Source organism: Kogia breviceps, chromosome 10 (genome assembly GCF_026419965.1).
Source record: "Kogia breviceps isolate mKogBre1 chromosome 10, mKogBre1 haplotype 1, whole genome shotgun sequence".
NCBI classification, from domain to species: domain Eukaryota; kingdom Metazoa; phylum Chordata; class Mammalia; order Artiodactyla; family Physeteridae; genus Kogia; species Kogia breviceps.
Genome location: NC_081319.1, coordinates 10166156 through 10193596, shown reverse-complemented (window position 1 = coordinate 10193596; position 27441 = coordinate 10166156).

The window sequence follows — 27441 nt, the reverse complement described above, 5'->3', positions numbered from 1 at the left end:
ATTTAATTCTTAAGATTATTATCTTTTAGGATATAAGTCATTGAAGACAGGAATAGTTTGTTTTATTGTGTTGTTTGTTAGTTAACTGCTTTTGTCTGCCTTTTTTCTCATTATTTTATCCCCATTCTAGCAAAATACCTGGCACTTATTAGACACGCAAAGGATTAATTAATTTTTTTAGCATCTTTATTGGAATATAATTGCTTTACATTGTTGTATTACTTTCTGCTGTATAACAGAGTTAATCAGCTATACGAATACATACATCCCCATATCCCCTCCCTCTTGTGTCTTCCTCCCACCCTCCCTATCCCACCCCTCTAGGTGGTCACAAAGCACTGAGCTGATCTCCCTGTGCTATGCGGCTGCTTCCCACTAGCTAGCTATTTTACATTTGGTAGTGTACATATGTCCATGCCACTCTCTCACTTCGTCCCAGCTTACCCTTCTCCCTCCCTGTGTCCTCAAGTGCATTCTCTACATCTGCTTCTTTATTCCTGTCCTGCCCCTAGGTTCTTCAGAACCATGGTTTTTGCTTGTTTGTTTGTTTTAGATTCCAGATATATGTGGTAGCACAATGTATTTTTCTATTTCTTACTTCACTCTGTATGACAGACTCTGGGTCCACCTAACTCACTAAAAATAACTCAATTTCGTTTCTTTTTTATTACTAATATTCCATTTGTGTGCCATATCTTCTTTATCCACTCACCTGTTGATGGACACTTAGATTGCTTCCATGTCCTGGCTATTGTAAATAGTGCTGCAGTGAACATTGTGGTACATGACGCTTTTTGAATTATGGTTTTCTCAGGGTATATGCCCAGTTGTAGGATTGCTGGGTCATATGGTCGTTCTATTTTTAGGTTTCTAAGAAACTTCCATACTGTTCTCCATAGAGGCTGTATTAGTTTACATTCCCACCAAGGACGCAAGAGGGTTCCCTTTTCTCCACACCCTCTCTAGCATTTATTATTTGTAGATTTTCTTGATGATGGCCATTCTGACCAGTGTGATGTGATACCTCATTGTGGTTTTTGATTTGCATTTCTCTAATGATTAGTGATGTTGAGCATTCTTTCATATGTTTGTTGGCAATACGTATATCTTCTTTGGAGAAATGTCTATTTAGGTCTTCCACCCATTTATGGATAGGGTTGTTTGGTTTTTTGATATTGAGCTGCATGAGCTGCTTGTATATTTTGGAGGTTAATCCTTTGTCAGTTGCTTCATTTGCAAGGATTTTCTCCCATTCTGAGGGTTGTCTTTTTGACATGTGTATGGTTTCCTTGGCTATGTAAAAGCTTTTAAGTTTCATTTAGTCCCATTTGTTTTTATTTTTATTTCCATTTCACTAGGAGGTGGGCCAAAAAGGATCTTGCAGTGATTTATGTCATGGAGTGTTCTGCCTATATTTTCTTCTAAGAGTTTTATACTGTCTGGCCTTACATTTAGGTCTTTAATCCGTTTTGAGTTTTTTTTTTTTTGGTTTTTTTTTGACGGTACGCAGGCCTCTCCCTGCTGTGGCCTCTCCCATTGCGGAGCACAGGCTCCAGACGTGCAGGCTCAGCAGCCGTGGCTCACGGGCCCAGCCGCGCTGTGGCATGAGGGATCCTCCCGGACCGGGGCATAAACCTGTGTCCCGTGCATCAGCAGGTGGACTCTCAACCACTCTGCCACCAGAGAGTTTATTTCTGTGTGTGGTGTTAGGGAGTGTTCTAATTTCATTCTTTTACATTTAGTTGTCCACTTTTCCCAGCAGCACTAATTGAAGAGGCTGGCTTTTCTCCATTGTATATTCTTGCCTCCTTTATCAAAGATAAGGTGACCTTTTGTGCATGGGTTTATCTCTGGGCTTTCTATCCTGTTCCATTTATCTAAATTTCTGTTTTCGTGCCAGTAACATACTGTCTTGATTACTGTAGCCTTGTAGTAGAGTCTGAAGTCAGGGAGCCTGATTCCTCCAGCTCCATTTTTCATTCTCAAGATTGCTTTGGCTATTCGGGGTCTTTTGTGTTTCCATACAAATTGTGAAATTTTTTGTTCTAGTTTTGTAAAAAATGCCGGTGGTAGTTTGATAGGGATTGCATTGAATCTGTAGATTGCTTTGGGTAGTAGAGTCATTTTCACAATGTTGATTCTTCCAATCCAAGAACATGGTATATTTCACCACCTATTTGTATCATCTTTAATTTCTTTCATCAGTGTCTTACAGTTTTCTGCATACAAGTCTCTTGTCTCCTTCGGTAGGTTTATTCCTAGATATTTTATTCTTTTTGTTGCAATGGTAAATGGGAGTGTTTTCTTAATTTCACTCTCAGATTTTTCATCATTAGTGTATAAGAATGCCAGACATTTCTGTGCATTAATTTTGTATCCTGCTACTTTACCAAATTCATTGATTAGCTCTAGTAGTTTTCTGGTAGCATCCTTAGGATTCTCTATGTATAGTATCATGTCATCTGCAGACAGTGACAGCTTTACTTCTTCTTTTCTGATTTGGATTCCTTTTACTTCTTTTGCTTCTCTGATTGCTGTGGCTAGAACTTCCAAAACTATGTTGAATAAGAGTGGTGAGAGTGGGCAACCTTGTCTTGTTCCTGATCTTAGTGGAAATGGTTTCAGTTTTTCACCATTGAGAACAATGCTGGCTGTGGGTTTGTCATACATGGTCTTTATTATGTTGAGGAAGGTTCCCTCTATGCCTACTTTCTGCAGGGTTTTTATCATAAATGGGTGTTGAATTTTGTCAAAAGCTTTCTCTGCATCTATTGAGATGATCATATGGTTTTTCTCCTTCAGTTTGTTGATATGGTGTATCACGTTGATTGATTGGCGTATATTGAAGAATCCTTGCATTCCTGGAATAAACCCCATTTGATCATGGTTTCTGATGCTTTTAATGTGCTGTTGGATTGTTTGCTAGTATTTTGTTGAGGATTTTTGCATCTATGTTCATCAGTGATACTGGCCTGTAGTTTTCTTTCTCTGTGACGTCTTTGTCTGGTTTTGGTATCAGGGTTATGGTGGCCTCATAGAATGAGTTTGGGAGTGTTCCTCCCTCTGCTATCTTTTGGAAGAGTTTGAGAAGGATAGGTGTTAGCTCTTCTCTAAATGTTTGATAGAATTCGCCTGTGAAGCCATCTGGTCCTGGGCTTTTGTTTGTTGGAAGATTTTTAATCACAGTTTTCATTTCGGTGCTTGTCATTGGTCTGTTCATGTTTTGTATTTCTTCCTGGTTCAGTCTCGGCAGGTTGTGCATTTCTAAGAGTTTGTCCGTTTCTTCCAGGTTGTCCATTTTATTGGCATACAGTTGCTTGTAGTAATCTAATAATCTTTTGTATTTCTGCAGTGTCAGTTGTTACATCTCCTTTTTCATTTCTAATTCTATTGATTTGAGTCTTCTCCCTTTTTTTTTGATGAGTCTGGCTAATGGTTTATCAATTTTGTTTATCTTCTCAAAGAACCAGCTTTTTGTTTGATTGATTTTTGCTGTCATTTCCTTCATTTCTTTTTCATTTATTTCTGATCTGATATGTATGATTTCTTTCATTCTGCCAAATTTGGGGTTTTTTTGTTCTTCTTTCTCTAATTGCTTTAGGTGCAGAGTTAGGTTGTTTATTTGAGATGTTTCCTGCTTCTTAAGGTAGGATTGTATTGCTATAAACTTCCCTCTTAGAACTGCTTTTGGTGCATCCCATAGGTTTTGGGTCGTCGTGTCTCCATTGTCATTTGTTTCTAAGTATTTCTTTAATTTCCTCTTTGATTTCTTAAGTGATCACTTTGTTATTAAGTAGTGTATTGTTTAGCCTCCATGTGTTTGTACTTTTTACAGATCTTTTCCTGTAATTGATATCTAGTCTCATAGCATTGTGGTCGGAAAAGATACTTGATATAATTTCATTTTTTAAAAATTTACTAAGGCAAGATTTGTGACCCAGGATATGCTCTATCCTGGAGAATGTTGCATGAGCACTTGAGAAAAATGTATATTCTGTTGTTTTTGGATGCAATGTCCTATAAATATCAATTAAGTCCATCTTGTGTAATGCATCATTTAAAGCTTGTGTTTCCTTATTTATTTTCATTTTCCATGATCTGTCCATTGGTGAAATGGGGTGTTAAAAGCCCCTATTATGATTGTGTTACTGTCGGTATCCCCTTTTATGGGTGTTAGTATTTGCCTTATGTATTGAGGTGCTCCTACGTTGGGTGCCTAAATACTTACAATTTTTATATCTTCTTCATGGATCGTTCCCTTGATCATTATGTAGTGTCCTTCTTTGTCTCTTGTAATAGTTTTTATTTTAACATCTATTTTGTCTGATATGAGCATTGCTACTCCAGCTTTCTTCTGATTTCCATTTGCATGGAATATCTTTTTCCATCCCCTCACTTTCAGTCTGTATGTGTCCCTAGGTCTGAAGTGGGTCTCTTGTAGACAGCATATATATGGGTCTTGTTTTTGTATCCATTCAGCCAGTGTATGTCTTTTGGTTGGAGCATTTAATCTATTTACATTAAGGTAATTATCAATATGTATGTTCCTATTACCATTTTCTTAATTGTTTTGGGTTTGTTCTTGTAGGTCTTTTCCTTCTCTTGTGTTTCCTGCCAAGAGAAGTTCCTTTAGCATTTGTTGTAAAGCTGGTTTGGTGGTGCTGAACTCTTTCAGCTTTTGCTTGTCTGTAAAGGTTTTAATTTCTCCATCAAATCTGAATGAGATCCTTGCTGGGTAGAGTAATCTTAGTTGTAGTTTTTTCTCCTTTATCACTTTATGTCTTGCCACTCCCTTATGGCTTTCAGAGTTTCTGCTGGAAGATCAGCTGTTAACCTTATGGGGATTCCCTTGTGTGTTATTTGTTGTTTTTCCCTTGCTGCTTTTAATACGTTTTCTTTGTATTTAATTTTTGATAGTTTGATTCATATGTGTCTCGGCGTGTTTGTCCTTGGATTTATCCTGTATGGGACTCTCTGTGCTTCCTGGCCTTCATTGACTATTTCCTTTCCTATATTAGGGAAGTTTTCAACTATAATCTTCTTCAAGTATTTTCTCAGTCCGTTTCTTTTTCTCTTCCTCTTCTGGGACCCCTATAATTCGAATGTTGTTCCAGAGGTCTCTGAGACTGTCCTCAGTTCTTTTCATTGTTTTTTCTTTATTCTGCTCTGCAGTAGTTATTTCCACTATTTTATCTTCCAGGTCACTTATTCGTTCTTCTGCCTCAGTTATTCTGCTATTGATCCCATCTAGAGTATTTTTAATTTCATTTATTGTGTTGCTTATTGTTGCTTGCTTCCTGTTTATTTCTTCTAGGTCCTTGTTAGATGTTTCTTGCAATTTGTCTATTCTATTTCCAAGATTTTGGATCATCTTTTCTATCATTATTCTGAACTCTTTTTCAGGTAGACTGCCTATTTCCTCTTCATTTGTTAGGTCTGATGGGTTTTTACCTTGCTCCTTCATCTGCTGTGTGTTTTTCTGTCTTTTCATTTTGCTTACTGTGTTTGAGTCTCCTTTTTGCAGTCTGCAAGTTCGTAGTTCCCGTTGTTTTTGGTGACTGGCCCCAGTGGCTAAGGTTGGTTCAGTGGATTGAGTAGGTTTCCTGGTTGGGGGGATTAATGCCTGTGTTCTGGTGGATGACGCTGGATCTTGTCTTTCTGGTGGGCAGGTCCACGTTTGGTGGTGTGTTTTGGGATGTCTGTAGCCTTATTATGATTTTAGGCAGCCTCTTTGCTAATGGATGGGGCTGTAGTCCTGTCTTGCTATTTGTTGGCCATAGGGTGTCCAGCACTGTAGGTTGCTGGTTGTTGAGTGAAGCTGGGTGTTGGTGTTGAGATGGGGATCTCTGGGAGATTTTCGCCTTTTGATATTACTTAGAGCTGGGAGGTCTCTTGTGGACCAGTGTCCTGAAGTTGGTTCTCCCACCTCAGAGACACAGCCCTGATGCCTGGCTGGCGCACCAAGAGCCTTTAATCCACACGGCTCAGAATAAAAGGGAGAAAAAATACAGAAGAAAGAAAGGAAGGAAGGGAGGGAGGAAGGAAGAGAGGAAGGAAGGGTGGAAGGAATGGAGGAAGGAGGGAAGAAAGGAAGCAAGTAAGAAAGGAAGAAGGAAAGGAACAAAGAAAGGAAGAAGGAAAGAAATAAGATAAAATAATATAGGATAAAGTTATTAAAATAAAAAATAATTATTAAGAAAAATTTTATTAAAAAAAACAAACAAAAAATGGTTTGGTGAGAACCCTAGGACAAATGGTGCAAGCAAAGCTATACAGACAAAATCTCACACAGCAGCACACACATACACACTCACAAAAGAGAAAAAGGGGAAAGTAAAAATATATCTTGCTCCCAAAGTCTACCTCCTCAACTTGGGATGATTTGCTGCCTATTCAGGTATTCCACAGATGCAGGGCACTTCAAGGTGATTGTGGAGCTTTAATCCGCTGCTTCTGAGGCTGCTAGGAGAGACCTCCCCCTCTCCTCTTTGTTCGCACAGCTCCTGGGTTTCAGCTTTGGACTTGGCCCCGCCTCTGCACGTAGGTTGTCCGAGGGCGTCTGTTCTTTGCTTAGACAGGATGGGGTTAAAGGAGCAGCTGATTCGGGGGCTGTGGCTCGCCCAGGCCGTGGGGAGGGAGGGGCACGGATGCAGGGCGAGCCAGCGGCGGCAGAGGCCGGCATGACGTTGCAACAGACCGAGGCATGCCGCGTGTTCTCCCGGGGAAGCTGTCCCTGGATCCCGGGATCCTGGCAGTGGTGGGCTGCACAGGTTCCTGGGAGGGGCGGTGTGGAGAGTCACAAGTGCTTGCACACAGGCCTCTTGGTGGTGGCAGCAGGAGCCCTAGCGTCCCACGCCTGTCTCTGGTGTGCGCGCCGACAGCCGAGGCTCACTTCCCTTTCTGGAGCTCCTTCATGCGGGGTGCTTAAACCCCTCTCCTCGTGCACAAGGAAACAGAGAGGCAAGAAAAAGTCTCTTGTCTCTTCAGCAGCTCTCTGCCCGTCTCTGGAGCTCCTTTAAGCAGCGCACTTAATCCCCTCTCCTCTCGCACCAGGAAACAAAGAGGGAAGATAAAGTCTCTTGCCTCTTCGGCAGCTCCAGACTTCTCCTGGACTCCCTCCTGGCTAGCCAGCCCTGGCGCACTAACCCCTTCAGGCTGTGTTCACACAGCCAACCACAGTCCTCTCCCTTGGATCTGACCAAAGCCTGAGCCTAAGCTCCCAGCCCCCTCCCTTCCCGGCAGGTGAGCAGACAAGCCTCTCGGGCTGGTGAGTGCTGGTCAGCACCTATCCTCTGTGCGGGAATCTCTCCGCTTTGCCCTCTGCACTCTGTTGCTGCCCTCTCCTCCGTGGCTCTGAGGCTTCCCCCTCCGCAGTCTCTGTCCGTGAAGGGTCTTCTACTGTGTGGAAACCGTTCCTCCTTCACAGCTCCCTCCCACTGATGCAGGTCCCATCCCTATTCTTTTGTCTCTGTTTATTCTTTTTTTCTTTTGCCCTACCCAGGTACGTGGGATGTTTCTTGCCTTTTGGGAGGTCTGAGGTCTTCTGCCAGCATTCAGTGGGTGTTCTATAGGACTAGTTCCACGTGTAGATGTATTTCTGATGTATCTGTGAGGAGGAAGGTGATCTCTGCATCTTACTCTTCTGCCATCTTCTCTCCCTCCCCTTAGTCTTTATTTTAAAGTCTATTTTGTCTGATATGGGAGTTGCTACTCCAGCTTTTTTGATTTCCATTTGCATGTAATATCTTTTTCTATCCCCTCGCTTTCAGTCTGTATGTGTCCCTAGTATGTGTCTGAAATGGGTCTCTTGTAGACAGCATATATACGGATGTTGTTTATGTATCCATTCTGCTAGTCTATGTCTTTTGGTTGGAGCATTTAATCCATTTACATTTAAGGTAATTATCAATATGTATTTTCCTATTACCATTTTCTTAATTGTTTTGGGTTTGTTATTGTAGGTCTTTTCCTTCTCTTGTGTTTTCTGCCTTGAGAAGTTCCTTTAGCATTTGTTGTAATGCTGGTTTGCTGGTGCTCAATTCTCTTAGTGTTTGCTTGTCTGTAAAGGATTTAATTTCTCTGTTGAATCTGAATGAGATCCTTGCTGGATAGAGTAATCTTGGTTGTAGTTTTTTCCCGTTCATCACTTTAAATATTTCCTGCCCCCCTGTTCTGGCTTGCAGAGGGTTTATTTGTTTGTTTTTGTTTTTGTTTGCGGTACGCGGGCCTCTCACTGTTGTGGCACCTCCTGTTGTGGAGCACAGGCTCCAGACGCGCAGGCTCAGCGGCCATGGCTCATGGGCCTAGCTGCTCCGTGGCATATGGCATCTTCCCAGACCGGGACACAAACCCATGTCCCCTGCATCAGCAGGTGGACTCTCAACCACTGCGCCACCAGGGAAGCCCTGGCTTGCAGAGTTTTTGCTGAAAGATCAGCTTTTAACCTTATGGGGTTCCTTTGTATGTTATCTGTTGCTTTTCTGTTGCTGCTTTTAATATTTTTTCTTTGTATTTAATTTGTGATAGTTTGATTAATATGTGTCTTGGTGTGTCTCTCTTGGATTTGTCCTGTATGGGACTCTCTGTGCTTCCTGGTCTTGATTAACTATTTCCTTTTCCATGTTAGGCAATTTTTCAACTATAATATCTTCAAATATTTCCTCAGTCCCTTTCTTTTTCTCTTCTTCTCTGGGACCCCTATATATCGAATATTGGTGCATTTAATGTTGTCCCAGAGGTCTCTGAGACTGTCCTCAATTATTTTCATTCTTTTTCTCTATTTTGCTCTGCGGTAGTTATGTCCACCTTTTTATTTTTCAGGTCACTTATCTGTTCGTCTGACTCAGTTATTCTGCTGTTGATTCTGTCTAGAGAATTTTATTGTGTTCTTCATCATTGTTTCTTTGCTCTTGAGTTCTTCTAGGTCCTTATTAAATGTTTCTTGTATTTTTTCCATTCTATTTCGAAGATTTGGATCATCTTTATTGTCATTATTCTGATTTCTTTTTCAGGTAGACTGCCTATTTCCTCTTCCTTTGATCTGGTGGGTTTTTTACCTTGCTCCTTCATCTGCTGCGTATTTTTCTGTCTTCTCATTTTGCTTAACTTACTGTTTTTGTGGTCTCCTCTTCACAGGCTGCAGGTTCATAGTTCCTGTTGTTTTTGGTGTCTGCCCGCAGTGGGTAAGGTTGGTTCAGTGGGTTGTGTAGACTTCCTGGTGGAGGGGACTGGTACCTATATTCTGGTGGATGAACCTGGATCTTGTCTTTCTGTTGGGCAGGACCACATTTGTTGGTGCATGTTGGGATTTCTGTGAACTTAGTGTGATTAGGCCTCTGCTAATGGGTGGTGTTGTGTTCCTGTCTTCCTAGTTGTTTGGCATGGGATGTCCAGCCGTCGAGTTTGCTGGTCATTGATTTGAGCTGGGTCTTTGTGTTGAGACTGAGATCTCTGGGAGAGTTCTTGCTGATTGATATTATGTGGGGCCGGGAGGTGGTGGGTCTGGTGGTCCAATGTCTTGAAGCCGGCTCTCCCACCTCAAGGCTCTGGCCTGACACCTGGCCAGAGCACCAAGACCCTGTCAGCCACACTGCCAGGTACATGGGGAGTTTCTTGCCTTTTGGGAAGTCTGAGGTCTTCTGCCAGCGTTCAGTAGGTGTTTTGTAGGAGTTGTGCCACATGTAGATGTATTTTTGATGTATTTGTGGGGAGGAAGGTGATCTCCATGTCTCACTCTTCTGCCATCTTGAAGGTCCTCCTCCAGTCTTTTCTTTTTAACAACTACGTTTTGAGGTTTATTTGAGCAGGATTCTTTTCTTGTCCTTGGGGCCGAGGTTCTGCAACAGATTAATTGATTACAGTTCAGACTTGGTTGCTATTATAATGTCAGTGTGAAGAATGGTACCGGTTCAAAAGATATGGTTAATGAATGCATTAATTTATAAGCTGGGATAAGTTTTCTTCTCTAACACATTGTCTTTTAAATGCCAGTAAAACCAGATACAGCATAAGGAATTAAATATAAAGCATAGTATTTAGCATCTTAAAAGTTTAGCTTGATGTCTTTGGGGTGTCCTGAAAATAGTTTTAAAGCTTAAGATTTGAGCCAGATTAGTTTCAATGACTGACATGTGACTTAAGTAATTTGAGTCCACCTTTCTGAGAACTTTGGCTTATTTTTTGTGTTATTTAAGGACCAAGTCTAAATTCTACAAAGTTGTCTATCAGGCCCCCCAAGTTAAGGTCCCAATATCTTCCCCCAATTATTAACCATTTATTTTGCTGTTCTACTACACAATTCTTCTGATTTTGTGAAACTTATGTATATGGGCTTTGGATCTCATCTTGAGGTTTTTCTGACTCTGGGACTTTCTGTACTCTGAAATTTTAAATGAGTTTATTGGCTCAATTATCTTATACTTTCTAAGTTAATTCAACTGCTCCTTTTTCATGTAACTATTTTCCAACCAAAACATAATTACACGAAATTATTTTGTTTTTGCCACAGTGTCTCATGCAGTATATGCTATATACTGGACACTTAATGAAGATAGTTTGAATATTGTGAAGCTTTGAGAGGGAGACCTAGATTCTAGAGAAAAATCATTAAAAGTCCCATGTACTATATATGAAAATAAGTATGCCTTACCAAGCTGGGCTAGTCTACAGTGAAACCAACATTTAGCCACAGTGAGTCTTTGTCATTTAGCTTAGCTTATATAAACACCTATGTGTTGATTTTTATATTTTTACTTCAAGTTAATTATGACTTCATGTTTGTGCTTTGAAAGGCATAGGATATCTGTGAAGGTGGCACCTCTATAGTTCTTTTGCTTAAGACCTGATGTTTATGAATGAGGGATGATTAAGATATTTTATCAAAATAGTTTGTATTTGTTTAGAAACAAGAAACATATCAAAATGACCAGAAAAGGTCAGCCTCATTAAATTGAGCTCAATCCAAATATGCTAAATTTCACTTTCTACTACACTCATTCTTTTTTAATAACCGGATAAATGAAAATGTATTTCTTGTTGCATCCTAATGGAACATGAAGAAAGAAAGGGAGACAAGACTCAGAGCCATTTATTTTCATACTCATCCATTGAGGTGAGGTGATCTATCTCGAATTAAGCTACTTTACTAATTGGAAGGAAGGTATATAGATGCCTTTGCTGAGTTATTCTAAAATGATTTAAACTTAATTGAATTCTGATTTTAGAAGGGCACTTGATATTTGTTGACTCTGATTATATATTTAAGGAGAAATTAAAGCAATGATTCAAGGTGATTTTCAGATTAATTCAAGCCAGAGCACTACCTAGTGAGAATAGTATTGTTTTAAGGTAATGGATAACTCTTTGATCCTTGTATTTAAAGAGAAACTTTAATAAGGTATGTGTGTGTGTATTCATTACTATAAATTTATATTCTATTCTGTGGCTTTTCTGTTTATTTCTTAAAATGCATGTCATTGCACATTATCTTAGGGAATGATAAACAAAGATTTTAAGTTAGAATTTACAATATCTGATTTCAGGGCACAGTGATAAAAATGGCCTAGTAAGATTTTGGTGTATGAAGTGGGGGTAGTAGGAGATAAAGCTGGATAGTTTGGATTGGGCTTCATCATGAAAAGTATAGAAAGGAGAAAGAGAATTTTAGTTTATAGGAACCGTGAATTATTCGAGGTGGTTGGGCAGGACAGTGACATCATGGAATCTTACTTGTAGCAGGATGAATCCAGGGATGGCGCAGGGAACAAGTTGTGGTGGGACGGCACTAGGACTAGTGTGGTAGCAGCTAAGCTGTTGTGTGATACAGCGATGGTAAGGAAGAGAGGTGACTGAACCAAGCATCCATCACCTGGAAGAAAGACATGAAGTCTTGGCTATTAAATGGTGAGAATAAAGAAGTTTCCATACAGTTAGGGCAAGGCTGATTTTTTTCTACAGCCATGATAACAAGTAAACTGCCAAGCAAACAAATGAAACATGTTCAGTCAATCAGAGCTACATAACACCAACACAAAACATGTTCCTAAAGTCCTTATACTTCTGCCTCCACACTTCCACATCTGTAAGCAACTCGACCGCAAAACAAACTCTTCCCCCAAACTCCATATAAGATATTAGTTTGCTCTGCTAAATGAGACAGTTCCTAAGCACTGTAGCTCACCCTTATTTATGTAAGCAATAAATGTAGTTTTGTAGTTTTGCGCTTTTGACTGGTGCTCTTTCTTGACGGTGGTTCCCCCATTTTATCAATGCCTTCTCTCAATCTTCCTTTATCTTTTGAATTTCCATTTTAACCCCTTCCTTTTAATTACTGAACTTCTCAAAAGAGCATGTTGTAGTTAATGCGTTTGTTTTCTTAGAGCCTGTTTCCTTCTCAGTTGTGTGCTGTAGAGTTGCCTAACTCTATCTAAAAGTTTAATTATTGATGCTTGACAATCAAAATTTTTTAATCAACTTGGACCTAGTTTTCACCAGCTTTAAAACTTACTACATCCTTTACTCAAGCTAAACTAGGCTGGTTTTTATTTTTCCTATTTTAAGTTAGGAAACTAGCCCTTGTGTGTTTTCTACCAGCATTCTTCCTTCTAGAATGCCCTCTGCCTAGTTTCCACATAGTTAAATCCAGTCTATCTTACTTACGTCTCTTACCTTTTCCTTGATGCTGCTTCTGACTCCTCAGATCTAAACAGCCCTTACCTCCTAAGAAGCATAGCACTTGTACTGAATCACTGGTTCCCTGAGCTTGTGATTTAATGAACAAATGCGATTTGCCAAAAATAGACCCCTCTCACATGCACACACACACATAAAAATATGGGGACCACATAGTGTTGATGATACTCTTAAATATCAATTCTGATGAAACAGTTGTCTATTCCATGACTTTGTGAAATATGTTATTTCATCACTAAAATTATCATGGAAAACATAGAATAAATTTTATATTATAAAAATTTTACAACATTGATCTGAAGTTTGTCATTTGGCTACAAACCAATGAGAACTTCATCATAGACCAGCTCTGGTCTCTCTCCCTCTCGCTTTTGCTCTTTTGCTCTCTCTCCGTCTTTTTTTTAACAGGAAGGCCTGTTTTTGCTTTATTGGAGACTCAGGTGACACCTGACAGTTCATAAAATGGCTTCAGAGGTGGGAGTAGAAAGAAAACAAAAAATAAGCTGGGGGTGGGAGAAAAACAACCAGAAGGAAAGAGCTGGCTGGTTCTTTCTAAGCCTGATTTAGGAGAGGGAATTGATGTCTGAACAGTAAGGATGGATCTTCCCTTCCAACCCTTGACAGGGGAGAGAGAAATAAAGCAAAAGGCCATTGCTTTGGCACTCCTGAGTGGTCTGAGAACTGCTAATCTATACTACTCATTTATCTGTATATCTATCTATCTGTGTTATATCTTTGGGGTGCTTTAGGTTGACACCTGCTTCTGAAGTTCATAATCCATCTCCTAGCTTCAGATTTCACTGAGTTCAGGCTAATTTCTTAGGGCATCCTTTTCTGGCACCTTCTTTATCCCGTCTAAGGATTTTGATATGCTCCATTCCTAATTTTTGAAACTGAGAGACAAAGCTGAAATTCTTGTGTGTGTGTGTGTGTGTGTGTGTGTGTGTGTGTGTGTTTAATTAAATTTTATTTTTGGCTGTGTTGGGTCTTGTTGCTGTGTGTGTGCTTTTCTCTAGTCATGGTGAGCAGGGGCTATTCCTTGTTGTGGTGCACGGGCTTCTCATTGTGGTGGTTTCTCTTGTTGCGGAGCATGGGCTCTAGGCGCGTAGGCTTCAGTAGTTGTGGCGCACAGGCTGTGGCATGCAGGCTCAGTAGTTGTGGTGCACAGGCTTAGTTGCTCTGCAGCATGTGGGGTCTTCCTGAACCAGGGCTCGAACCAGTATCCCCTGCATTGGCAGGCAGATTCTTAGCCACTGTGCCACCAGGGAAGCCCCAGAAATGCTTGTTTTTGAACTGTCTCTGCTTCTCTTCTCTCTTTTTCATCCCATGGGATAAAAATGGTCTCAAAACATCAAGGAATAAAATCACCTTACTGAAGGATGAAAATATATTGGAGAAATTTTTAAAACATCATCCTCATTTTTTTTTTTTTTTTTTTTAGTTTTTGTATTGTGAATGATTTTACCTTCTCAAAAGGATTAACTTTCCTCACCTTCATTGTATATCACTGGAAACCCTGAATGATGGTTTGTGCTTCTTCATATTTTCCCAGCGTCATTGTGGTACCTTGTAGGAAGCTGGAGCTCAGTTAGTGTGGGTTGAGGCTGAGGTGCTAATAATGACCATAGTGAATATTTGACTTTTTGGGTTAAAAAATTTGAAATACAGTGTGAGCCCAACTGTATGCTGCCTGAGAAAATTAATTCCTATTTTCTTTATCTTCATAATGGGAATAACAACTACTCACAAGGTTTTGTATCAAAGAAATAAAGTAAATATATGTAAGTCCCTCTAAGCTGTAATTTGACATTTATAGTGTTACGTCTATAATAAAGTAAATAAAATAAAACAAATATTAAAGAATCATAGTAATGAATCAAACTAATTATTTTTATTTAGGCAATACCATGGTGCTTTTCAGTTTACATAACAGGCGTTTTCAGAGAAAAATGATGGTTTTTATTTTGCATGTATTCCATGATGTGGTTTCCATTTGTATTTGGCATTTTTTGGCAGTTTGTAAGAAGCTAAAATGGTATATTGCTATAGCCTGGGAAGAAAACTAAGTCCAGTGACAAAAAGGAAATAAGTGTTGAGATAAGAATAAAATGCCAGTGCTTCCTTTTACATTTGTCCATTATAATTTAAAAAAATATTTCATAAGCCATTTTTGATGTGTCACTAAAATTTAAACTGCTACTGAGTATAGAACTTAAAATAAATGGTCTTTGGAAAACTCACAGTAGTACAGGTCTGGCTTAGGTGGACCCCCAGATGGGTTTTAAAAACATTGACTTCCTCTGTCAGCGCTGTGGTTGCATGTGTTTTAATTGCTTATTTGTATTGGTTCTGAAATTATATTTATTAATCTTTCACACCAAAAGTGTTGTATTTATTATTATGTAGTGTTATTATTTTCGTATATGCCTATGCCCTAGATTTGTTGGGATGAGTAAATGTATTAAGGTTCTCTTGAGAAACAGAAACAGTAAGATCTATGGGTATGACATGTGTGTGTGTGTTCACACCACCAAGCAGTTAACTCAGTTCTAACACTACCTGGAGGTAGTGTCAGATCCCTCAGCTTAAGGGCTAGGTTTCACAAGATTGCCTCTACTTCCCCACACACTTCAGACACCAGTCACAGATCCAGGTGGCTACCTGAGCTTTTGATTGACCAGCTATAGATCAGAGGTTCTAATGACTCCTTCCTTGGGTCGGATTAATTTGCTAGAGTAGCTCACAGAAATCAGGAAAACATTCTCCATACTAGTTTACTGTTTTTTTATAAAAGGATGTAACCTAGGAGCACCCAAATGGAAGAGATGCAAAGGGCAAAGAATGCGGGAAAGGCTGCAGGTCTTCCATGCTTTCTGAGCCTGCCACTCTCCCCAAATTTCTGCAAGTTCACCAACGCAGAAGCTTTCCAAACTCTATTCTTTTAGTTTTTTATGGGGGCTTCATTACATAGGCATGATTGGTTAAATCATTTGTCTTTGATGATTGATTCAACCTTCTGTCCCTCCCCTTTCCCTGGAGGTTCCCGGAATGGGACTGAGAAGTCCTGCTCTCCAATTACGTTGCTCTTCCCCTGGCAACCAGACCTCATCCTTAAGTGCTTTCCAAAAGCCATTTCATTAACATAAACCCAGGTGTGGTTGAAAAGGTTTATTACAAAGATCAAGACACCTTTATCACTCTTAGTCACTTAGGAAATTTCGAAGGTTTTAGGAGCTCTGTGACAAAAACTGGCTCAAAGATGAAGACCAAATATATATATTTATTGTAAATCACAAAATCTCAGTGGATAGATTATATGTAAAGAGATTTATAATAAGGAATTGGTTCAAGTGATTATCGAGGCTGGCAAGTATAAAATCTGGAGTGTGGGCCAGTAGGCCGGAGACCAAAGAGAGCTAATGTTTCAGTTCCAGTCTGAAGATGGGCAAGCTGGAGACCTAAGAGGGCTGATGTTCCCATTTGAAGGTGAAGGCAGTCTGCTATTGAAATGGGAAAAGCCATGTTGCAGATGAAGTCTGAAGGCAGTCTTCTGGAGAATTCTGTCTAGCTCAGGGCAAGCTGGTCTTTTTGTTCTCTTCAGGCCTTCATTTGCTTGGGTGAGGCACACCCACATTATGGAGAGCAATCTGCTTTAGTCCACGTCCACTGACTTAAGTGTTAAGCTCACCTAAAATCACAGTTACAGGAACACCCAGAACGATGTCTGACCAAATATCTGGACACCCCATGGCCCAGGCAAGTTGACATATAAAATTAACCATCACAGTCGGTAATGTATGATATTACCGGTACATGCTACATGTCTGCCAGAAAGCAATGAAATATTTTGTTTTCTGGCATCACAAGTCATGAAGCCAGTTCCACATGACCCAAGATCATGTTTTGAATGGTAGTCTGGTGTTTGGAAGACTAAATTCTTTTTGAAGAGAGTGGATGGCAGTTTTGTCTATGTAGTATTTTATAATTTGCAAGGCACTTTCATATACATTAGCACTTTTGATCTGTCAGCACCGTTATTTTCAAAGCTTTGGTTGCAGGTCCTGCCACCAAGTTATTGAACATATCTAACACAAGCAAAGTGAAGCCAAGGGTCAAATAATTATGCAGTAAACCTGATTGATAGAGTAAAGCCAGTGTGAGCAATTTAGCCAAACACAATCCTGACTTTAATTGAAACTTACTTTGTCTGAATTATGTGGACAAATGCCTCAGTTTGTACCATTTTGCAGAAGATTGTGATATCCACATTGGAGCAACTTATTCACCTTTGAATTTCCGACATCGAGAATAATTACAGAAACACAGTTGTTAAATAAAAATATTTTTTTGTCATAGTGAATCAATTCACGATCAAATTAAACTGTCTTTAAACAAGCTGTAGAACTAAAACAACACTAGTTCAAGGTGTGTGTGAGTACTTGCTCACGTGTCACTAAATTGCTAAGTACTGGCTCATTCTCCTTCCTCCCATTTCATTCCTTTTGCAACCTTTTCCAATTTGGGTTTGAAACAGCTATTGTTTTCTATTGATCCACGATCTTTTAGTGTCCAATTAAATAGCTTCTTTTTATTCACCCTTATTCAGTGTCTCTCTGACAGACCCACCTCCTCTGTCTCTCTATCTTGCTCCATTGTTCTGATTTATATCTTATGTTTTTGCATAAGTTCTTCCCAGCGGTCTCTGCCCCTTAGCTTTCCTGCTTTCAGTTCATTCTATACATTGCTTTCGTGGATATCTTTCTAATGCATGAAAATTATCATTTTTCTTTTATTCAAAATATTTCACAGATTAAAAAAGTAATACTCCAGTATGAGGTGGAAGCTAATTAACAGAAATAGGGTAACAATTCTGTTACCAGTAGTGGACATGAAGTTAGAACAAATTTGACTTGATGATAAGTCCCTAAACTGTTGACCTCAGAATCCTTAAGTTACGTCTGCCTAAAGACAGGATGCATTCCAGAACCTGCATTCAGACTGATCTTGAAATAAGGGATCAATTCGACCCTACAGTGACGGGTATAAGAATTATGGGGCAGGAATAAAAAAGGGCTTTATGTTTTTGTTGTACGAGTTGATATGCTAGTGATCTCTGGTACTAATGATCTACCATATTAAAGTATACTGTAGATTCAAATTTGAATATGAAAATGTTTAAGAAACAACACCATCACCTGCTTTGCCACATTGCTCCTGTTGGTTCTAAATTTAACACAAATCGTAAATGATTTTAATTAAACTTTTGATGATACCACAGGTATTGTAATCAGATATTGTCCAAAGCCCAAACTAATTCAATGAAGAATTTATAATCACCAAAATCATTATTACTTCTCAATGCAATTCTTAATTTTGTTCCACCCCACCTATACCTGGAACCATGAAATAACTTCAGTTGTTAATATCGGCTACTCTTTATCCTAGAATATTTATTTGTCCTTCCTTGTGAGTTCTTGCTGCTTAAATGTTTGGCATTCTTTCTGTTCAATAAGAAATTTTCATTTTAGCATAAGAATCTCTGTTCCTCCTCCACCCTACTCATGTCCAGCCTCAGTAAAAATTTTTCATGTCAACTGAATGAATAGCTAGGAGATGATCAGTTTGTGCCTTTAAGAAAACGGAAGTTCAAGAGTGACATCATTGCGTGGCCCTGAACTTCTATGGCTTAAATAAGAGCCTAGAATACGTGCTCATCTCCATTGGAGCTATTCTTACATTAAAACCAGCTCTTTAGAATTCAAGCAGTCTGACTTAACTTTATTTTATAGCAATTAAAAAGTAAATATCTTATTTGTCACAGAATATAGCATGGAATGTCAACAAGCCAAACACAAGGGCAAGGCAGAAATAAGAATATGACATGGCAACCAAAATTTAAAAAAAAAAAAGATTTTCAAGAGACACTACTGTTTTCTCCCAAGTTTATTACTACAATTGATCACATGTATGAAAATAATAGTTATAAAACAAATACGATTGTCACAATATAACGTAAAGAATTCTCTCTGTATACCATTTGACAATTTTATTTTCACTACAAATGGTGTCAACGGTACACGTAAGTCATCCTGCAGCTGAATACCACTAGTGGATTATGTTACCATATGTTATTTGTTATAAGAATAACAATAGTGTTGTAGGTTATTTATTGAAATATCTAAACACAACTGGAAAAAATGGCTTACTCTGTTAGGCCAGCTGTATTTTCCATATTCATTTTGACTGTTACTTCTCATTATTAAGTTTCTGGAAAGTTTATTTTCTAGCTGACAGGCTTTCAGAACTGTGATTTAGTGGAATAAAACTAGGTAACAAATGACTATATTTAAATGTTGTGCCACAGAGTCCATTCCCTTCATTTCACATGACAAATATTCTCTTCCAATATAAAAGTTTCTTGTGGGTTTGAAATGTTTCCTTGTTCTTGATAACATTCAACACCTTAGAAGTAGTAGATATTTAAATTTCATAATGTAAGCATCATAAATGCTACTTGATGATGCTGAAGACCATTACTGAATTTTTGAGTTTTTGTTACATCTACTTTTATGTATTTTCTCATTTAATTTTCATAACAAGCAGATGAGCAAACAGAGGCCTAGAGAATTGCCCACAATCCCAGTAAGTGATGTCTGAGCCCAGTGAATCTAAATTCAGAGCTTCCTTCCATTCTTACTGCTTAGTCGAAATGAGTAGGACTATCCTCTGCATAGGTTTATCTGTCAGAAGTTGCTAAGCCTGTCATCTTGTTATACTGAGATCTTTGCCCCCTTGAAAGAGAGGACTTAATTTGCCACAGGTGCCATGATATGAAAACTATTCATCAGCAAATATAAATCACCGGTGGTAAAGCAGGATGCGCAAAGTAAGCCACCACATACCACACACTTCTTCCAGTAATCACATTACACGTGTATTCCATGCTGTGGTCTATGTCTATAAACGAACATTATAGAAACCAGTAAGGGGCCTACCGAACTTACAGCACATGTATGTAAGTTCAGGTACACATTGACCTTTAATGCAGTCATATGTCAGATCAGTTTTACGTTTAGGTCTGATATTCAACTGATTCTCCTTCATAGGAAAGTTTAATTCTGATGCCCGTTAACCCTTCACAATCTAGTCTGAGCTTCCTAATCCCTGTCTTCCACATTCAACCTTCTTGTTTTCTGGATCCGTCTATGCTATTTACAAAAACATATGGTTACATATTATCAAAGATCACTGATGATGTAACAGCACACTGTATGTGGTAGGAATCTACTCAGGTGTGACAGAAATGTAGAGGATTAAGGTCTACTAAAGATCTTTGAGAAAAAGGTACCATTACCATTTGCATTTTTAAACTGTAGGTGTCATAAGATTCTTACTGATATTTTAAGTGGTTTGGAAAAAACATGTAGAAAAAAGGACATACTAAAATAAGATTGAAGTCAAAGAGGAGAAGAAACACATACTGGATAAGAGAAATTGTATTTCATTTTGATGAAGTGTTTTCAAAGTCCTAGGGAGACTTTTTATTCTAACTTCCTATGTTATATGTATCTCCTGTGCTTCTGAGTTAACAAAGAAGAAAAAGAAGATAAGAGGAGAGAACAGAGAGATGTATTTTCTTTTCTTCTTGAAGTCTGTTTCTTGGGTACATATAAATGCAGCACAATGGCCAAAAGAATCATCTCATTTTAAGGGAAAGTGGGTTTAAAAGAAAAGATAAATAGCTTCTTTCCCAACCTCTATTTCCATCTCATCAGTAATAAATTAGGTTTCTAAAAGGAGACATTTTTTTAAAACTGGAAATTATTATAACATTACATTGGATGGTTTTGTGAATGCATACTGTTGCTATATTTTGAGACCTCATAATATTTAAAATGTGCCTTTTTCATTATTTCTTTGCTTTGAGAGTATGTAGCTTAAAATAATCGTATGGTATTATATAATTAGAAGGATTTCATTTTCATAGTAAAACTGACATTTATTTTGGTGATTTGAGTACTATTACAAGTCAATTAAGATTTTAAGTAGTAACTGTTTAATGTACCACTGCTAGTTTTATCAATTTCCTCACCATTTGTTTATCTATCCATTCAGCAATTATTTGGTAAATCTACTCCAGGAACCTGATATTTTGCTCAATGCTGGGAATATAATGATAAATTAATATTTTCCCATCTTCTAAAAACTTATGGTTTAGTAAGAAGTGCTTGTTATATTAGGAAAGTGAAGATTTTGTCACTGGTATATCCTAGGGATTATATACCTGTGCATAGTGACACCTTCCTTTGACAATAGAATCAAGACCCATCCCAGTTTCTCTAAAGTCCTTTCTCCCTGGGTTATTTGGAGTTAATTTGATTGTCCTGAGTTTTATGGGGCATGGTAAAGTATATGCAAGTCTCATGCTCATGTACTTTCATTTTTGGCGTAAATCTTATTTCAAGCTTGTTCTCAAAGCCTGGTTTGTCATCAAGTGTTGAAATGGAGTTAGCAAAGAAGAAATGATACAGCTGATCTGTCAGTCCCCCACTTTTAATTCCTAGACTTAAAATTTTGTGTCATTTGCTCCAAAATTTTGCTTGGGGTCTTCTGTTACTCCATGTATCTCAAAATAAATTTTGTATTAAAAACTGGAAATATGGCTGCTCTTCAGAAAGAAAACTTAGTAAAAGTTTGAAAATTATTTTTCAGGAAGAAAAAGTTACAAGCAGGCAAAATATAGTTCAACCAACTAAGCTTGAAATGTAAAACACCTTTAGAAATACTTATATGAATGTGCGTAAGTAAATAAAACCATAGAATTATTTGCGAGAACAGTAAATACAAACTTAACAGTTTAAGAGAAAGTGTTCCAGTTCATGAGCTTAATGCATTTGGTTCTTCTACATTGTCTTAGCTCCAATTTGGTGCATTATGGTGGTTTGAAAAAAAATTCAAGTCTTAATGTTGTTTCAACATCTGCTTTTGAGGAAATGTATACTTTCCTTTCCAGATACAATACATATAAAATATCCCACCTGGGCTGAATGCCAGAGAGGCACCATGCTTAAGTAATAAGCCCAATTATCTTGCTAACAAACAGCAACTAGAAATTGAACTCCTGTTGGCAGATATATAGGATACTTAAACACTAAGTGGGATTAATTAAACTCTAAAAGGAGTTACATTATAAGCAAATATAATAATATATCATTATATAAGTATTAAGTAGAGCAATTATCTAATTTTCTTTTTCTTATTCATGAAGTTTATGTTTTTGAAATATCATGAGAAAAGGATTTCAAAAATAGTGGAGAGCTTACCTTTAAGGATCTTCTGAAATAGAAATGTCAGATTTCAAACTAATAAAAGATGAATGTGATAATAAATATTTTACTCCTAATGCCAAGGGATAAGAATGTGATACTGTCAAAGTTGGTATAGGTTTCAGGTAAATATTTGTACTATAATGTGTCGAGCAAAGTTTTTGGGGAGACATACAGGCATACCTCATTTTATTGCACTTCATTTTATTGTGCTTTCCAGATATTGTTGATTTTACAAACTGAAGGTTTGTGGCAGCCCTACGTCGTTAGATGATGGTTAGCATTTTTTTTTTAGCAACAAAGTATTTTTAATTAACACATGTGCATTTTTAAGACATAATGCAATTGCATGTTTAATAGACTACAGTATAGTGTAAACATAACTTTTATATGCACTGGAAAGCAAAAAAAAATTGTGTGACTCACTTTATTATGATATTCACTTTACTGTGATGGTCTGAAACCAAACCTGCAATATTCCAAGCTTTGCCTGTAGTGGAGGGCAGTTGAAATGGTTCAGGCCAAGCACGTGTAAGAATGAATTTATGATCAATGTCATATATTTACTCAGGAAAGTATTGTTGACCTTCCTACAATTTATTTTCTATTTATTTCAAAGCAAATAATTACTAGAAAAGTGCAAACTTGTCTATATGAAAAAAGTAATAACAGCCCATTTCATTTGAGATTGTTCTACAATTTTGGCTGAGATTGTTCATTCAAAAGGGAGTCTTGGGGCTTCCCTGGTGGCGCAGTGGTTGGGAGTCTGCCTGCCGGCCCAGAGGATATGGGTTCGTGCCCGGGTCTGGGGGGATCCAACGTGCCACGGAGCGGCTGGGCCCGTGAGCCATGGCCACTGGGCCTGTGCGTCCGGAGCCTGTGCTCCGCAACGGGAGAGGCCACAGCAGGGAGAGACCCGCATACAGCAAAAAAAAAAAAAAAAAAAAATGGGAGTCTTAATTTCTAAGAACTAATGCTATATAGAATTTGGGTCTCCACTCTTCTTTACTCAGAAATATGTAATTAAATGGGGAGGATGAGATAGCTCTTCCCCTACCATTACAAACAAAGGTGTACACAGACAAATAAATACAAAGAATAACAACTGTCAAGCAAGAAGTAGGGTATGACCTATTATGATAAATTTTTGAAAAATATTTATTTATTTATGTATGTATTTATTTATTTGATTGCACTGGGTCTGAGTTGCAGCATGCGGGATCTTCATTGCAACATGCGGGATGTTTAGTTGTGGCATGAGGGCTCTTAGTTGTGGCACGTGGGATCTAGTTCCCCAACTAGGGATCGAACCTGCACCCCCTGTATTGGGGGCGTGGAGTTTTAACCACTGGCCCACCAGGGAGGTCCTGTGATAAATATTTTTTTAGAGTGATTATCTTAGTCCATTTGGGCTGCTGTAACAAAGTACCACAGTCTGGGTAGCTTATGAAAAAAGAAATTTATTTCTCATAGTTCTGGAGGCTGGAAGTCATTGATCAGGTGCTACTATTGTTGGGTGAGGGCCCTCCTGTGAGTTACAGGCTTCTCCTTGTTGTATCCTTATATAGCAGGAGGGGCTAGGAAGCTTGATGGGGTCTCTTATAAGAACACTAATGCCATTCATGAGAGCTTCACCCTTATGACCTAAACATTTCCCGAAGACCCTTCTTTCTAATAGCATCACATTGAGCTTTGGGATTTCAACATATGAATTGAGGTGTAGGTACAAACATTCAGATCATAGCAGTGACCAAGGATATACAGGAAATTTCAGGGGAGTATTGTGCTGTATTTAGTCATAGATATCATATTTTGCATCTGCGTTGATGAGTTGACAAAATCCTGAAAATTCTGATAACCTTTGATCTCAAAAGAAGGAAGCGTTATTTCCCCCCTTTTTACTATATTGAGTGTGAGGGGTTAGTATGAACTGCTGATGGGAAAAGAAGTATAAAAATAGATGTAAATAAGAGTATCTGAATATTTCTGATCATGGCTTAAGCTCTTCAGTTAGTCACAGCTTTGGTGGTAATGGTGATAGGTAGGGGTGTGGCAATGGGTTTCCTCTCCCAAGAGCAGAGCTACATTTGATTGGAACGTATGTTGTCAGAAGGTATCTAAGTCATTGGAAAAGGGATCAGAGATTTAGTCTTCCCCCCAAAAATATCCAAGGTGCCCAAAAGAGCTCTTAACTCTCCCCTTTCTCCCATCCACCCCACCTACAACAGTAGAGCAAACTGGGTGCAGAACCCATCTATCCAATTATAACTGAGAAATGGTAAGTGAGTGCCAGGAAAGTTGTAAATGTAGTAAAGAAAGTTAATCTCAGTTATATTGGAAGAGAGAAAAAAATCTGGACAAAGTTATACACATTAGGCAAGAAGATATGAAATATCACAGAAACTAAGCAAACATGATGTGGCAGAGGGGTAGGGGAGTGAAAACAGAATATACATAGTATGCCAATAATGTATAAAGATTTCAGTCTGGAATAAAACATAACACAAGGAACTCAAAAAAATATTCTTGTGAGTGCAGGTTCCTCAACAAGTTGAAAAAAGTTACCATATGACCTAGCAATCCTACCTCCAGGTACATATCCAAAAGAATCCAAATCATGATCTGGAAGAGATACCAGCATATCAGTATTTGTGGCAGCATTATTCAGAATAGCCAAGAAGTAGAAAAAACTCAGATGCCCATTAACTGATGAATCGATTAAGCAAATATGGTATATACATATGGTGGAATCTCATGCAGCCTTTTAAAAGAAGGAAATTCTGTTACATACTACAGCATGGTGAACCTGAAGCACATTATGCTAAGCACAATAATCCAGTCACCAAAGGACAGCTACTGTGTAATTCCACTCTCATGCAGTATCTCAGGTAGTCAGAATCATAGAAACAGAAAGTAGAAAGATGTCTGCCAAGGGCTGGGAGCAGTGATTGGGAGAATCAGTATTTGGTTGGTATAGAATTACAGGGCTGTAGGATGAAAAAGTTCTAGAGTTCTTTTGTACAATTTTGTGAATATGCTTAACACTACTAAACTGTACACTTAAAATAGTTAACATGATAACTTTAATGTTCTGTATTTTATACCACACATACAAAAATTACAACAAGCTCAGTTATTTTCTAATGTGAGTGACAAACAGAAATTATCAAACATCAGGGAACACTGGGAATGCAACAGTCATGAGTTTTTCTAAGGGAAACTAGAGGAAACATTTTCTCCCCCTAGAAGGGAGAAACCATCCATAAAGATAACAAATCAAAATGGATCTTAGGGAATGCAGAACTTGATGTTTTTGTATTCAAATTAAACACTAATGGTGAACATAAGGTCCATAGAGCTCTAACAATAATTCTTTTCAGGAATTTATGGTGGCAAATATTAGGTAGAAAGCGTTAGCTCTGTTAAGTAATTTTATTGTGGTATTATTTATATATATATAATAAAATGTATATGTTATATATACTGTGTATAATATATATTTAATGAAAAAAATTTGGGTGTGAAAAATAAGTGAGTGAGAACTGGTAATACGAGGAAGTCTTTATTTTGGAGGCATAGGGATCTCTTTAAGCCAGTATGCCAACAAAGGTTTTGTTTGTTTGTTTTTCAGCTGCTGTGGCAAAGATTAACTTATTTTGGGAAAACTACCTCCTGGGCACATCATAGAAATGCAGAAGTGACTTGTAAAAGAGAAGTAACAGGTATTTTTTACTGTTTTTGAAATTCTGTATTAAGCTTTACTTACAGTAGTTCATCTAATTTTCACAATAGTCTTACAAGGCAAATATTAATAGTTTTTCCAGTAATTTATGTCATTTTTAATGGAAAATTATCCTTTTTTTCCTCAATTTTAGTATTTTTTTAAAGAGACAGCTTATAATGTCTCCCCAAATTTTCCTGTAACTTAAAATTTGTATGGTTTTACTTTTTACTTTTCAAACTTCATTTTTTCTGAATTTCAGAAATTTTATGGCATGGAGAAAGCACTGTGGGGTGTGTGTGTGTGTGTGTGTGTGTCTGTGTGTGTCTGTGTGCATGCATTTTTTTTTTCAAAATGAATAACCAACTGTTCATTTACTATGTATCAAAAAGTTATTATTTCTTGGTGGTTGGAAAGTTAGCTTACGTTTCATAAGATTAAATTATTCTGATAGAGAGAAAAATACTTATTCTATTCTATTTTTTTTTGTCTTACTGACATTTATGTCTGTGTATCTACACAAATCTAATGCTTACTTATTGTAGCTTTATAGATTTTTTTGTTACTTTATTGGACATATCCACTTTTTAATATTCTTTGCTATTTTGAATTTGCATTATTTAGAAGTGAACATTAAGTTAAATTTGCCAAAAATTCCTCATTGAGAGTTTAAAAGATTATTAAATTCACAAATAAATTTGAGGAGAAATTACATTCCAGTGCTATTAAGATCGCTGTTTAGGATTATGGTGTATCTATCAAAAATCACATATCATTTGCTTCATATGGGTTTGAGTATTTTGTGGTTAATTTTAATTCTGTGTATTTTGAAGTTCTACTTACTACTTCAATCCTATTTTTTTAGTACATAAATTTTCGTTTTTTATTGCTGCTGTATAGAAAAGTTATTGCTTTTGTGAATGTTTTTTCAAGATAGCTAACTTTCTTTATTCTTATCAATACGAATGCATTTTTCATTATTTCCATGGACTTAATAGACCTGATCTGAAAATACTTACACGTTCTTACCTTATTTATCTATATCTTACTCTTTGGTATTGCATTTGCTAGACATGTCAGAATAATGTTGAATAACAATAATACTATGATCTGAGTCTTTCCCAGTACTTTTCATTTAGTGTTTTTCTGTTGAAATTGATATACTCTACTGGTTTTGCATGAATACTTTAAATTACAGTTTTATTCTGTATTTAGTCAAATCAGTAATAAATGCTGAATTTTATAAATTATTTTACTCCTAAAAAAGGTGCCAGATATTTTTACTCCTCTAGTTTATTAGCATGTTGGACTGTATTACTTGATTTCCTAATGTGGGTTCATCCCTGCATTCCTGGAACAAAGTCTTCTTTTTCATGGCATATTATTCTTTCGTTAGATGTTCACGTTATTCACTGTATTTACATATAATTTTTATTCATACTCCTAGGTTAAATGAATATATTGCTACCTTATATTATTTCCTTTTAGTGTCATATTTGTCAGGTTGTGATATTATACTTTTCTAAGACTTAGAGTATAATTTGAGATACTTTTTATCTTTTAATCTTAACCACAATGCACATCATTCATACGTCTCAGATTCTTATGTCAGAGAGTAGCAGCATGAATGGAAATAAAGCAAAAAACAAAATACAACTATATGCTGTCTACAAGAGACTCACTTTAGATCTCAGGACATACATA